A 13,996-nucleotide genomic window follows, 5' to 3' on the forward strand; every position below is an offset into this window, starting at 1 on the left:
ACGTTCATCTGCTGGTCCCGGGAGCCTCTCAGCGTCGCCTCACCTGCCGGGGAGCTGTGTTCCCAGGGTGTGTCCCACGTTGCGCCCAGACACCCCGAGACCCCCGGGAACCCCTCCAGCTCTGTGAGCAGGGCCACGTGCTGGCCATCAGCACCAGGGAGACACCCCGCCCGGCGCCCGGGGACAGAGAGAGGTGGCCCGGCAGGACACAGCGGGCCTGGGCCAAAGCCACCCCTCGGCCACGTCCCAGTTCAGCCCCAGGTGGACTAGAAAAGTCCCACCAGGGGCCTGGAGCAGATGGGCTGGGCTCCGGACCCCTGCGCGGCCCACCATCTGTCTTGACAGTCGGCCCGTCTGCCCAGGCAGCCCCTCCTCCCGGCCCACCATCTGCCCGCCCGCTCGGCCCTCCTCCTGGCTCCACCAGGGCCCTCAGGAGGGGACAAGGCAGGAGCCAGAGCCCAGACCTGGCTGCCTCAGACCAGCCCCATCTGGCATCCCTCAGGGAAAGGGGACAGCGGAGCCCCGCAGGGCAGGTGGCACCTCCAAGATGCTGCCTTGGGACTGCGGGCGGCCAGGGAGGAGAACAGAGGGCCTTGCACCCGAGGAGGCAGCAGCCACACCCCTCGTCTTCTGTCCCTCAACCTCCCCTGAGGCCTGGGTGGGAGGGTCCAGCTCCTGGGATGTTTCTGCTAGAAAGCCTTGACCGCAGCTCTCATCCAGGCCTTCGCACCCCACTCAGCTCGCTCCTCCCTGGCTGGCAGCTTCTCCAGGTCCCTGATGAGCACCTTCCCTTCCTGGGACCCCAGGGCCTGCTCTGAGAAGGAAGAAGAGCCACTTCCATCCAGGGCCCAGGCTGGGCGGCCAATCAGGGCCTTGCCCCACCCCCACCCTATCACCACCCTCCGACAGGACCCCCAGGAAGAGCTTGCATTTACCAAGCACGATGGAGGATACTTCCCACTGACACACCGTTCATCACGGAGCATCCTGGGGCCCGTGGGCGCCCTTCCCAGCCCACCACACTGGACCACTCCCCATTCCCTCCGGGGCAGGAGGCTGGGCCTGGACCCTCGGACCCCTAGTGCACCAACCAACTAGATAACTCACTCCGGTGACACCCGTCTGCCCCCCAGCCTCACAGATAACCACGCAGACGCGTCCGCTTTCCACGTAGGAGCGGGTGGGGGGGGCCGTGTCCCTGTCCCAAGTCAGTGGGGGAGGAGGGGCGGGACCAGGGCGCCAAGCCAGCTGTGCGGCAGTCACCATCACTGGCACGAGCTTGCTGAGGTTGGGGACAGCACCACCATCCCACCTCTGCACACCCTGAGGGACACAGGAGCTTCTGCCCCCTTGGCTCCCGCAGCCTGACGGGGGGGACAAAGTGTGAGAAGGCCCAGCCGGCCGCAGAGGCCAAAGCCGGCGGATCCATGGTTGGACAGCGCCACCTGGTGGACATGCCAGAGACTACAACGGCAGGCGTCCTTTTCGTTCTGGGTCTGGGATTTTCCGTCTGGGGACTTCTTCCCCTCTTCCCAGCAGGGCTCTGTGACTATCGGAACGCCCTGCCCTCTAATCGGATTCTGCCTAGACACAGCTTGGTATCAGAGGGCCCAACCCAGGCACTTCAAACAAGCCAGGAAAATAAAGCTCCCAAGGAAAGAGCTGCTTGTCAGCCAGCCCGCTCCCAAACCTGGCACATCTGCCACCCAGTGCCAAGGCAGTCACCCTCCTCTCACCACCGATGTGACAGCCACCCCTGGCCTGTCATCTTCGAGGGGAAAAGTCAGAAATCCCTGGCCAAACGGGTAGATCAAGCCTAGGAAAGAATGGTGAGCACAATTGGCTGAAACAGGCAGAACACGTAAAACAGAAAAACACACGGAAAAGGAGGAACGAATGAGCCAAAGCAAAACCTCATGGGAAACCCACCGGAAGCAAGGAGGGCCAAACTCTCTCCTTCAAATTTTTCCACTAAAAGAAAAGAAATGGAACGATTTCCCTTTTTAAACTGTATTTCAAGATCCTCTGATAACTCTGGTCAGTACGGGTTTGTTTGACAGGAGAATGCTAGGTGCTCGGCGCACAAGGAGGACACCGTGAGGAAATCACCGTCTGGCACGCTCTCGTGAAATGATGGTTTCTCAGAACGGTCCTGGATGGACGAGACCGTCGATGAAAGATGCTCCCAAGGAGCTTCGTGGCTGTGGCCACCTGGACCTGCTGGCCAGTCTGAGCATCACAGTTGTGCCTCTTTGTGACACACAGAGACCCAGCCTTGAAAGGTTCTGGCAGAAAGATGAGCCTGGATCAAACCAAGCTTCCAGTGCTAACCTCCCGCTTCCAGGGAAGGTGGGGATGAAGGGACACCACAAGGAAGCAATTAGAACCAGAACGTGTGGGACACTGAGCAGGACAGCTGACCTGGTTTCTGTAGCAGGTCATGGCTGGGGGGAGAGGATGGGAGGTGGGGGGGGGCTGTGGGGGGATCCTGATCTAGATTAAGAGAGATTTAAAGGCAGAATGATCAAATTCACTTGGGGACCTTGTCCAGAACCTGGTTTTTACAAACGAACTGCAAAAAGGTATTTTTGAGCCCATCAGAGAAATTTGTTTATGGGTAGGGCACCCAAAGAATTACCCCTCATTATGCCATTGTGCCAGTGGGGCTGGAATTATGTCACAAGGTTTCCCACATCTGGAGAGTTGCAGCCTCATGTCTGCAGGAGCAGAATTACAGAATGTCTGCTGCAGGCTTGAAACACTTCAGCCAAAGGGAACAGCAACGAACAAGAAAACAGCAGCAGATGAAGTACACGTGGCAGCTCTGGATAATTGTCAGATTGGGGTGATGCACACACAAGAATTTACTGTGCTGTTCTGTCTCTAAGTATTTTGAAAGCGTTCATTATAAGCAATTTTTAAAAGACACGTCCTGTCTCCTACAAACCTTACCTGGCATTGCAGAAATTTTATTGCAGAAGGTGACTCATCCTGTATCCCTGCCCCCCATCTTCTCTCCTGACAGGGAATGTTCACCCAGGGGAGGGAAAGGTGTGATGGCATCATTGCTCTGTTACAGTTCCTGGGCCCAGAAGCCCGCGGGGCTCTCACTGAAGGGCTGGGCACCTGGTCCCAACCAAGCATCCTGGATGCCTCTCATTCTCACCACATCCTTTGTGGATTTTCAGATCCAGTTCAACATTGTGCTGGAGAAGGAGCTCGCCCAGGGGTCCCATGGCCCCTACACTTCCTCTCTGTGGCCAGCAGAACAGCCCCCAAGATGTCCACATCCCACCCGCTGCAGCCTGTGAATATGGTACCTTATATGTCACAAGGGACTTTGCAAACAAATGTGGCTAAGGATCCTGAGACGGGAGGTTATCCAGGATGAGCCAGGAGGGCCCAGTGTCATCATCAAAGCCTAGAGGTGTTTCTAAGAGGTCAGGAGGTCAGGGAAGATGTGACAACAGAAGCAGAGTTTAGAAGGATGCAACGTGGCTGGGGACCACAGGCTGAGGACTACAGCCGCCTATAGAAGCTGGAAAAGGTGAGGAAATGGATTTCCCCCTCCAACCTCCAGACGGAACACAGCCCTGCCAACACCCTGATTTCAGCCCAGTGAGACTTCTGACCTCCAGAACTGTAGAGAATAATGTGTGTTATTTTAAGCCACCTTGTTTGTGGTCGTCATTTGCTACAGCAGCCACAGGAAGCTCATGGCCTCTGCAAGCCTCCCCTGAGTGCTGGACTCCGGGGAGCTGGAGGGGCCGCGAAGGTCCCCCTGGGGGTCTGGGGGCAGGTGGTACATCAGCGACCTCCCTCCCCTCCTCTCCTTCCTTCCTCCTTGGCCCCCACCCATGACAGGGGGGCAGGGGCAGACCCGCAGTGAATCGGCCCCGCCAGGCAGGCTGCGCTAATTCTCAGTGAGACAGAGCCACCCCTCCACCCTCGGGAGAACCACCAGCCCCTCCGCGCACCCCGAGAGGCCCGGCCTGGGCAGCCCTGGGGGACAAAGGGCCCCCCACATATGCTCTCTTCCCTTCTCTGGCCCTGCCCCCACCTCCCTGCCTGCAGTGTGGGTTCTTGACTTCACCGTCCGCAGCCCCAGCTCAGCCGCACACACCTCCAGGGGTCACCCGCATCCTGCATCACGAAGCCCGTGCTATCAACAAGGCTGTGATGACAGAAGGGCGGGGGGGATGACCATAGGACCACACAGAGGTGGTTACCTGCCTAAGGACTGTCACTGCACGAAAGGGACACCATCCCTCTCTCCAGATAAGGATGCTGCGTTGGGAGGAGCGGGCCTGGCAGTGACGTGCTTGACATCCCTTATCGGCCCAGCATAGTAGTCCCTTATCTGTCCTGAAATGTCCCTCCTTCATTATCAGGGCATAAACAGCAGCCAAATAGTTATAAAATAGACGGTTCTGGAGACAGCGGTTCCTCCAAAAGTCTCCCGGGAGAAGATGCCATGTTAACAGCCAGATGAGCAGAGATGTCAGCTGCCACGTTCCCGGTGCCCACAGTGGCCGGAAGAGCCCACGGCCGGCTCTGCCCTCCAGGCAGTCAGCCCCTGCCACTCCTACCCCCACCCGCCGCCTTCGGGCCTCTCACAGCCCCCACCCCACCAAGGCGGTCAGATGCGTTCCAGGAGCCAGTGGAGAGACCACAGAGAGACCCCACATGCTGCCCCATGGCCCGGCCCCCAGTCTCCCCCAGCACATCAGATCTCAGCTGCTGGGGCAAGACGGGGGAAACCGTTTACACCGACACATCCCCGAAAAACCCTTTTGGAAAATTCCAGGCCTGAGTCCTGAGTGCCCCTGGAGACCACAGCTGGTGGCAGAGGACCAGAGCAGCTGGAGTTCCAAGAAGAGAACAGGGAAAAAGATTTATGCCCAAAACAACCAGGGAATAGTGACAAAGCGCATGTGAAGGAAAACTGCCCAGCATATGAGCGCCGGGGGCGGGGCTCTGAATGACGTTGCAGCTTTCGGAGGGGGTGGCCCCAGACAGTGGGCTCCTGGGGGCAAGGGGTTCAGACGAATATGTAACAAAGGATGTGCCCAGACCTGGCCAGCAGGGTCACAAAAGGGAGGGTCCTGGCTCCCCCCCAGGAAGTAAGGTGCTGCGCAACCTCAAGTTCACTGTGGGGGGGGGGTCCAAGTGGAAAAGGACAAACAATGGCAGCAAGTGTGACTTCCGACCCCAATTAGCAGACCCTCCCCCCAAACCCTGATGCATCTCTGGGGCCTCTGAGAAGGCGGTGCTGACACCCAGAGGAGGAGGACTAGGGGAGGGGAGACGCCCACTCCAGCCTTGCTGCCCCGGGAGAGACCCCGTGCTCCAGGGACACGCCGACAAGGAACCCCTCGCCGGTGGAGGCGGGAATCACTCGCAACTCACCCTCCTTCCTGTGATGTGCCCACCCCACCCCGGGCTGCTGGCTCTGGGGACGAGGCCCCTCGGAGTTGGATTCTCAGGGCTGAAGGACTCTGCAGCCACGGGGCCCCCAGTAGAGGGGGAGCTGGTCCCCGGCCGGACCAGCCAGTGCGACCCAGGTCACGGGCTGAGAACCTCGGCCGCCTCCTCTCCTCCAGCCGGTTACAAATCAGCAGCTTTACATGAAGGGACAGAGGCAGCAGCAGGCGGACAACGTGACTGGTGGGGTGGGGCCTGTGAGCACAGGACCTGGAGGCCACAAAAGCTGGCGGCCTGTTAACAGGCGGGTCTCCTTCCTGCCCGGGTGACCCCCAGCCGGGAGAGTCGGGCCAGGTCCAGGCGCTGGGCGCAGGGCCACCTGCCCGAGGGCCCATCTTTCCTGGGGCAGCTGAGTCCTTCCCTACTGATCTGTGCTCAGTGGGAACACAGGGCCAGAACCTGGCTGACCAATGACCCCGGCCACCTCTCAGCTCACAGACACAGGAGGAAGCAGAAGGGCTGGCCCATTCTGAAGAGAAGCTCAGATCCAGATATCTATCCCCAGCTGTCTCAGCAGGCTCACTCCCAGTCCAGGTCAGAGTCCCCAACCCCTCTGGGGTTCGAGCCACAGTCCAGCGGGGAAGGGAAGAATCCCAAAACGGCAGTTTCCTCTACTCCAACCAGAGCCGCAAAAAGCGAGCTTCTTTAACAAGCGATGGGGACCGTGGGCACCACCCAGAGCGCAGGGAGGACCGAGAGCCACAGCCACCCCGCCCGGGGGCTCGCAGCTGCCTCCCCCAGACCCAAACGCAGGGTCTCAGAGCGGGGCCGTGCCGAGTCTGGGTGCCTGGCCCACTGGCCCAAGGCCCCTCTCCGAGGTGAGCAGACCTCACTGTCTGAGCACCTCAGTCAGCCAGGGCCTGGGAGTTCACTCTCATTTAACAGGAGGCTGGTGTCACAGAATAAATGATGGAGTGGTGTGTGTGCGGTGAAGACATGGGATGGGATAGCGAACAGAGGGCAGGAGAAGCCGGGAAAGGGGAGAGCAGGGAGACGGGGCTCACTTTCAAAGGCGGGGGCCCAAGGAGAGAGTCCACACAGAGAAGGGGCTGGGGTGGCCAGGCTGGTCCAGCCCGGTGAGGGCTGCAGACGCCGGGCAGAGCTGGGGGGCACTCTGAGGCTTAAGAAGCAACACCGAACAGTGAACAGAAGCAGTCACACGAGAATCGTCCAGCGCCCCCAAGGTGACGTCACTCCCCAACCCTTCCAGGGGGGAGTCAGTGGATGATGGATGAGGAGGGCTGGGGTCCCCCACTCCCATCCTGGCTTCAACCCAAGGCCCCAGGGCTGCCGACCGTCTCGCAGAAAGTCCACCAACAGGGTCCTGGGGGTCCCAGGCTACTCAGAGCTCAGGTGGGGGCCTGTGCCTGGTGGAGTCCTTTCCCGCAGCCGACACCCCGCACCCCAACCCTGCAGGCCTCGTCGCAGTCCCTGTCCCGCCGCCACACTGTCTACTGCTCAGTCGCTCAACAATCACAAGACACTGTTAAGAAGGCGCAAGCAGAAGCAACGCTCACACGCAGGGCGCAGCCTAAGCGCCCACACGCGGACACCCGCGGTGCGCACGGCAGGGCTCCGCGGCCGCTGCGGCCTGTGCGCTGCGAGCTTTAAAAGCACTCGTGGGTTTTTTTTAATTACTCCTATTTCCTCTCTTTGCTTTTCTATATTTTCCAAGTTTTCAGAAATGTTTGAATTGTTTTCAAAATTATCTTCTTAGTTTCGAACTTTTAAAATTGTCCTTAATTATTTTTAAATTGTGGGGACAAAGGTTTTATTATTGGGATTTTGGTTTACGTGTCTGCCCTCCACCGAGGGCAGGGACCCCACCCTTCTTACCTTTGTATTAAAGCTCCCCTGGACCGACCCGGGGTTTCCCAGGTTTTAGGGAACCATCCCTCTTTCTCTAGGACAGAATCGCGAATTCTCTAAACCTAGTGCTAAACCACCCCTGACATTCTCGCCATCTCGGAAAGGTCCCAAGATTCCAGGATCTTTTTCTTTTTTTTTTTTTTTAAATGTTCATGTGTGGTAAAATGCACAAAACATGAAATTTACATTCACATTGCTGTGCAGTCCATCTCTAGAACCCTTCTCGTTAGAAAGAACTGAAACTCTGTCCCCATCAAACAACAGCCCCCACCCCGGCCCTCCCGCCCTTGGTAAACTCCACTCCTTCAGTCTCTATAAACCTGACTCCTTTCGGAGCTTCATAGAAGTGGAATCATAACGGTATTCGTATTTTCGTGACTGGCTTATTTCGCTTAACATAATGTCTTTGAGCTTCATCCATGTAGCACATGCCAGAATTTCCCTCCGTTTTATGGCTGAAGAAGAGTCCGCTGTCTGGACAGAGCACGTTGACTTATCCATTCATCCATGGATGGCCACGTGAGTTGTTTCCACCTTCTGACTATTGTGAATAATGCTGCTATGGACAGGGGTGTGCAAGTATCTCCATTAAGATCCTACTTGCAGCTCTGTGGGGTGTATTCCCGGAAGTGGGATTGCTGGGAATTCTGTTCCCAGCCAAACCACGCCGCATTCCTGCCGGCAGTGCACAGGGTTGCAATCTCCCCACATCTTTGCCGACACTTGTTTTCTGGTTTTTGATGAAGTCATCCTAATGGGCCTGAGGTGCCTAAACATGTTTTGCAGGAGTCGGTATGGAGAAACCGGAATGAAACTGCCCTGCAGGGGACTTTGAGGGCAGTGAAACAGCGCTGTGTGGTGCTATGATGGGGCATACGTGTCATACATTTGTCCAAACCCATAGGATGCACACCAGCAGGAGTGACCCATCGTGGAAACTATGGGCTTTTGGTGATGCTGTGCCCAGGCCAGTTCGCCGACTGTGCCGCCTGGGGCTTGGGGTTCACCGTGGGAGGCCATGCATGGGTGGCAGCACAGAGCGTACGGGAAATCTCTGTACCTTCCGGTTTTGCTGTGAACCTAAAACACCTCTAAAAAATAAAATCCACTTTTTAAAAAAATGTACCCTCCACACGTCTGGGAGACTGGGAGGGAGAGGAAAGGAAGGAAGGGGCAGGGAAGGTGGTGTCCCTCACTTCAATGATTCAAGGGCCTGGCTGGAGATTCAGCGACAGTCTCAGGCAAGTACCTAACTTCTGGGGCCATTTAGTTAAATCCTGGAGGTGGCCCAGGTCCTGAGCCTTTCAGGGTCCCCCGCCCACTCCATCACTGGACCTCAGGAAGGAAGGGCGATGGGCCCCTCCCACCTTGAATAGGACCCACGGGAGCCGAGTCTGGGGTCTCCCACTGGCTCTGTCGAGGCTGCCATTGGTAGCTCCCCCTTTTCCCCGCCAAAGGAGGAGACGGCCAGCCCAAGGGCAGCCTCGGGCACAGGGACGGGGGTAGAGGACAGTCGCAGGCATGGTGTGATGGAGGAGGGGCATTCCTAAAGCACAGAGGTGACGCTGGCTTGAATGGTGTCCCCAAAGGACACCTAATCCCAGAACCCGTGAGTGTGACCTTATTTGGGAAAAGGGTCCTGGCAGATGTAAGTAAGGGTCTCAGACAAGACCATCCTGGAGAGTCTGAGGGGGTGCTCAGCCCACTACTGCATGCTTCTGATGAAAGAAGGGAGACAGGAGAGACTGGGGGGTGCGGCCAAAGGCCAAGCCACGTCTGGAGCCACCAGAAGCTGGAGGATGTGAGGAAGGACACTCCTCTGCAGCCTTAGGAGGGGTCACGCCCCACTGACAGCTTGAGTCCAGACCTCTGGCCTCCAGGACTGAGACAGTAAATGCCTGCTGCCTGAAGCCCGTCTGCTGAGACGGCAAACTCCTTACAGCAGACCCAGAAATTCAATCCAAAGCGCACACCCAGGCACACCCAGGCTCACGTGCACACCCAGGCTCACTGCACACCCAGGCTCACGTGCACTCCCAGGCTCACATGCACACCCAACTCACATGCACACCCAGGCAGGCACTGTGCACACCCAGGCTCACGTGCACACCCAGGCTCATGTGCACACCCAGGCTCACATGCACACCCAGGCTCACGTGCACACCCAGGCTCACGTGCACACCCAGGCTCACATGCACACCCAGGCAGGCACTGTGCACACCCAGGCAGGCACACATCCAGAGGCCGGAGCCCTGGAGGAAACCCTGGCGACAGGAGGGCGGATCTCCGCGCTGGCTCAGGGCCTCTCCCCACCAACCCGCCATCGACATCACCGGGGCCGCTGTTCACGCACCCAGGCCTGCAGCTGGGAGCCAGCCCTGGGCTCAGCCGGGGGAGGGAGGGACGAAGCAGCCAGCCCTGGTGGGTCCCTCAGGACGCCTGCCCGCCTCCCTCCCTCCTTCCCTCATCCACTCCTGCTTCTCTCCAGGAGCGCCCCGGCACCTCCCAGTGCTTGGATACGAGCACAGCACAGACGTGTCCTTTCCGGGGCCCATGCACGGCCCAGCCATGAGGAAGCCAGACCCACTAACTCATAATTTCATAAATGGTGACCAGTGGTCCAGCAGAAGAGCCACAAAGGACGGCCCTGAAGGTCCCAACTCCGCCAGGCAGGGATGGGGTGGGGGGACGGGAGCTTGCCCTGAGCAGAGAGGAGGCCTCTCCTCCGTTTGTGAGGAAGACGGTAGCCCTAGGGAAGGACAGGGGCGGGGGGCCCGCCAACATGACACGGGGGGACCCACAGGGGCCAAGGGCAGGTCACGAAAGCCCCGCTGGGCAGCTTTGTCCTCCAAGCGACGGAAGCAGAAGGCGGGCAGTCAGGCTTCTATAAAACTTGAGTGGAAACTGAAATCTTGCTCCAGGAGAGAGATCAAAGTGTGATGCTGGCAAAGTTAGAGGCCGTGTGCCCCTGGGGCTGAGATACCGGGGCAAGAGGGCATCAGCCCCCTTCCCCCTCCCCCCACCCGTCCATCTCTGTCTCCCCATCCCCAGCTACAGCTCATCTTCCTCCCTTCTCCAGGTGGCCGTGGCAGTCAAGCCCGCTGATCAAGCCCAGGAGACAGTTGGCAGACTCTACGGGACCTCATCCTGCAGGGCTGTCCCCACCCCAGGACTGGCTGCCTCTTCTAGACCAACCGTCCCCTACCCAGAGTCCAGGTCCCCATCTCTTCCCACCCACCCCCATCCCATCCCAGGCTCTGGAACGGGCGGCCCCAGCTCCGAGGGGACCTCCCTGCACACCAGGAGGGAGGCCTGCAGGGAGTGGAGGGGCTGCGAGGGAGGGACGCACCCGGCGTCCCCGAGAGCAGAGAGCACGGCTAACCCACAGCACATAATCCTGTTAAAATATTAATCCTCATTTAGCAGGGAGGCGAGGTGGCTGCTGAGATAAAGGCCCTGAGAAGTAATAAAAGGCAACAGCAATTGATAAAGCGGTCGTCGCGCTAATGAAGTCAGGTCAGGCCCCAGTAATCAGAACAACCATCAGCAGGCAGGCCCCAGCCTCCAAGGGCAGGGGTGGCCGCCTCCCATGACACAGGAGGGCGCCACCGGTGGGGGGTCTCCGGGAGAGAGGGGAGGAGCCCTCCTCCGCACAGCACCACTGGGTCACAGTGGCCCTTGGGGAAGGAATCACCAGCTTTGGGCCACGGTCTCTCTCCCAGGGAGCACCATCAAGGTCATGAAGGTTGCGGCCCCTACTGGTGGCACACCTGAGAGGCCCAGGCCTGTCTGCGTGTGGCTTCTGGTGGCCTCCCGCTGCCCCCCAGACATCTGTCCCAGGCTGGATGGCTCAGGCCCCCCAAGCGGCATAAGGATGAAGCACCCACCCCAGCCTCCAAGCCAGGGGTCCATGCGGACCACCTCCCAAGACGGCGGACACAGCCACAGCCTGCATCCTGGACGCTGCTTGGGAACGGCCATCACCACGTCCCCAGGTCAAATTCTTCTGCGTTCAGTTCCTTCCTGTTCTTCACTTAGCAGCTCCAGAAGCAAACAATGTGCCGGCCGCCCCACATCACCCCACAAAGGCCACCAACCGGCAGCTGGGAGACTCGTCCCAATTCCACTTGGCCAGTCATCACTGTGGCGGTTCAGGAAGTGGACCCCGACCCCCAGGGCTCCTCCATCAGAGGGCACAGCCCACGGCTGAGGGCCCCCCTCCCGTGCCCATTCCCCAGCAGGGCACCGGGACTCCCTGAGGCAGCACAGCCCAGGGGGCAGGGCGGCCAAAGACAGAGAGAGCAATTCCTGTCTTTACAAAATGAAGGAGAAGCAAGGAGACGGGTCGGGCGGGAGCCCACGGCAGTGGCCCCAACCTGCCGATCTCATCCATGTGCGCTTCCATTTGCGCATCAGGAATCACTACATGCCCACTGTGTGCACGGAGACAGGGGTACTCGCTCATGCTGGGTTATGAATGAGAACAGGGCAGCACTGAGAACCTGGGACGCTGAACCTACGGGAACAATGTCCAGTATGTCCCTGTCCCCCGAGGAAGCCCAGCACCAGGCTGGGCAGCTCGGTGCTTCCGCTGCCCAGGGTACGTGGGTCAGATCCACCCGGTTCCCGGGCCAAGGAGGCCTCTGGGCCAGGTCCTGCATGGCGACAAGGACCCCCTAAGCAAGAAAAGCAGCAAATAAACTGTCATGTGCTCCCCTGTGTTTCCTCAAGGAGTGGCCTGTCAGGACCCCTCTCCACTGCGGATCCTGGTTTGCCAGTAAACGCTGCACCGAGGAGCAAGCCGGCCCTGTCTCCCTAAGCTGCATGTGCACCTGACTCAGCAGGGGAGCCCTGGGCTTCCGAGTGGCTGGGATGACAACTTTAAAAACACGTAGCAACACCGCAGGAGCAAGGCACACACGCAGTCCCCAGATCTTGGCCTCTAATATCATCCTCCAATAACAGGAACCAGGGCTCCTTGAGAAACACCTGATTCTAGGACCAATGCACAAGCTGAGCCTGGAGTGCCCTGCGCCCAAATGGCAACTGTGTCCGAGGGGCGCAAGAGCCCAGTGAAAGGGCTCCCAGTGCCTAGCGCTGGAGCAATTCGAGCAAAAAAAATAAAGTAGTAGTGGATTATAACCCAAAGCATAAACTGAATATCATGAGTTCACACTGGTGTGAATGGCTGCATAAATTAAGAATGAGGAAGAATAAACAAACGTACGGAGACCCTCCCAGGGAGGTGAAGCTGACTCCTCGCTCCTTAAGTGTGGGTGGCACTTAGGGACTTTCCTTCCAGAGAGCAGAGGATGAAACAGGAGGGCAGGAAAGAGTAACTTCGTGGTGGAGAAAACAGCAGACACCCTGCTGGCCAGGTGGTCAAGGTCAACACCCGCACGGTTGAGTCATGTACTGGCTGGGGTCACCAGCCAGTCACGTAGACAGTACATACGCTTCGCGTGACCTCTGTGCCTTTCCTCTCAAGGACCCATAACCCCGGTAATGAAGAGGAAAACATTGTATAATCCCAGCTGAGGGGCCTTCTAACCTGGGCAGGCGTTGTGCCAAGCTCTAGGGACGTAAGAACGCACCAATGGCTGGCCCTGCCTGCAGGGAGCTTCCAGCTTGCTGTCTGCCTGGAGGACGGCCGGCACGCAAAAAGGTGGGGGAAGTTACGAGTGACAAACATGAATAGATGGAAGTCTATGAAAAAAATATAAGTGATGGAAGGTGGGGGAAAGTTACAAGTGACAAACATAAATGATGAAAGTCTATGAAAAGTATATTTCAGAAGTATGTATTTCTGAAAATATACACTGCAAATTACATAAAGAACTGATAAAGCCCTCAGATTCGATGATCACTTTGACCACTGGATCAATGGTCAGAGATGATGCAGCATCTGCACATGGGGAACTAGAGATAAGAAATCGTGACGTGGGGGAGGGCATAGCTCAGTGGTAGAGCGTGTGCTTAGCGTGCACAAGGTCCTGGGTTCAATCCCCTGTACCTCCCCTAAAAAAAAAAAAAGTAACTAAATAAATAAACCTACTTACCTCCCTCCCCAAAGGGAAAAAAATTTAATAAATTTTATTTTTAACTCTCCCAGCCTCTCTGGGTTACTACATTAAGACATTACACATCTACTAAGTCACCCAAAGGAAATAAAAAAAGTAAACCCAATGAAGCTAGTGAGGCAGAGGGGGTACCAGCAACTAACCACTCCACGCATTCCTGACAGCAATCTGGTTGTAAGAATCAAGCAACCTTTAATCTTTCGTCCAATAACTCCTCTCTAGGGATTTTACTCCCAAGGAAATAATATGAATGGGAAAGAAAAGAGAAAAGTCAGCGATACCAAGGCAGTCACAGCAGCACTACTTTTTAAAGAGAAAATCAGCATCCCCAAGGAAGAGCCTAAATGGCTGGTAGACCAGTGGCATCCAAAACCGCTTCCAAGCGGGGGGTCTGGAGCCAGCGCGCCGCGTTCAGGACTCAGCAATGCCTCTTGCCGAGGGACCTTTAACCTCTCTGCTTAGTTTCCTCACCTGCGAAGTGAGGCCGTTACCAACTCCTGCCTCGTAGCTTGAATGAGATCACAGATGAAGTCCAGCGCTCGGTCTGTGGAGACGCCCTGTTG

At 57.7% G+C, this 13,996-nt stretch overlaps 1 long non-coding RNA gene across 1 annotated transcript; it reads left to right on the forward strand.

Moving 5' to 3' along the window:
- The first annotated feature begins 2,513 nt into the window (after window positions 1-2,513).
- Window positions 2,514-3,668, forward strand: LOC140686222 (uncharacterized). Its single transcript, XR_012059887.1, has 2 exons — window positions 2,514-2,981; window positions 3,189-3,668. It is a non-coding gene; the product is annotated as an uncharacterized lncRNA (long non-coding RNA).
- The last annotated feature ends 10,328 nt before the right edge of the window (window positions 3,669-13,996 follow it).

Source organism: Vicugna pacos, chromosome 16, assembly GCF_048564905.1.
Source record: "Vicugna pacos chromosome 16, VicPac4, whole genome shotgun sequence".
Classification (NCBI taxonomy): Eukaryota; Metazoa; Chordata; class Mammalia; order Artiodactyla; family Camelidae; genus Vicugna; species Vicugna pacos.